We start from the raw sequence: 1,305 nt of genomic DNA on the forward strand, positions 1-1,305 counted from the left end.
ACTCTAGAAAAAATAAAAGACCTTAAGAAACCAATCACAAGCAAAGAGATTGAATTAGTCATCAAAAAACTCCCAATAAAGCCCAGAACCAGATGACTTTACATGTGAATGCTACCAATCATTCCAAGAAGAATTAATACCAATACTGCTCAAACTCTTCCAAAAAATTAAAGAAGGAACAGTACCTAACTCATTCTATAATGCCAGCATTACCCTAATACCAAAGCCACACAAAGTTACTACAAGAGGTGGAGTTGCTCAGGCTGGTAGAGATGCAGCTCCCAGCCTATAGGGGCCATGCCACCAGGGTCCCAGGCCTGGTCCACACCAGTGCTGGCAGTCACACCCCACATCTGTACCAGGATGGTGAACCTGGAAGCCACGATGTGGTGCCACCTTCTGCAGAAGAGAAGTTGAAGGCGGTGAGAAATCAGAATCTCCTCCAGTTTCAAGATAATCAGCCATTCCCTGGAAATCGCAGTTTCCTCTAGACAATAGCAGTCCACCAGTCAATCAGTGGCACAGCACCATTCAATGAAATACTTATAATTTTATGTTTGTGAATGGAAGGATTTGCTGAAGAATGGCTGTAGTTGTGTCAACATCCCTAAGATAAAGCAGTATTGCTACAATGGCTGCTTGTCCAATAGCTGCTACAGTGCCTATGAATGCTGTGTCTTCTGTGGTCTATAGACCAGCAAATAACTTTTCCTGAAGTGCTTCCACAACCATGTAACCATGGCATTCTGGATCCTCTTCATGGCAGTGGAAGATATTCTGAATTGTGCTTGGCTAAATGCAGGACCTTGTCCCAGAGCATGCAGAGAACAACTACAGGAATGCCATGGTGAAGTTTTGCTCTGGTGAGAGCTCCCCCATCCCCACCCCAAGCTCTTCCCTGTGTGATGGGTACAGAAGACACAGAATGAGCAAGAAGAGGCCTGCTGAAGAACTGCTAGCCTGAAGTCAGACTTCAGCATTCAAATCTAGTGCACTGGTCAGAGGACAAGGACATATTGGAAAACTACTTCTCGTACTGTACTCTTTGCCTTCACTCACCACCAGGGCCTTACCAGATAGAACTGCTCTGTAAGGTAATGTGGAAGCTCCAGACATTCAGATTTGCAAAAAACAAAATGGCAGACTGAGATTTGGCTGTGCTCACATTCTTGGATGCCCCCCCCCCAATGTTCCTGTGAGGGAGCTGTAACTTTTCTCTTTTTTTTTTTTGCATGGGCAGGCACCAGGAAGGGAGCTGTGACTTTTTGTTCCCCACATATTGGGTGTCAAGTTTTTACTTATAGC

At 45.0% G+C, this 1,305-nt stretch overlaps 1 pseudogene; it reads left to right on the forward strand.

Annotated features, from left to right (window-relative positions):
* Positions 1-272: 272 nt before the first annotated feature.
* On the forward strand, positions 273-964 carry LOC143686838 (SREBP regulating gene protein pseudogene; annotated as a pseudogene).
* The last annotated feature ends 341 nt before the right edge of the window (positions 965-1,305 follow it).

The sequence above is a fragment of the Tamandua tetradactyla genome, chromosome 6, assembly GCF_023851605.1.
Source record: "Tamandua tetradactyla isolate mTamTet1 chromosome 6, mTamTet1.pri, whole genome shotgun sequence".
NCBI lineage: Eukaryota > Metazoa > Chordata > Mammalia > Pilosa > Myrmecophagidae > Tamandua > Tamandua tetradactyla.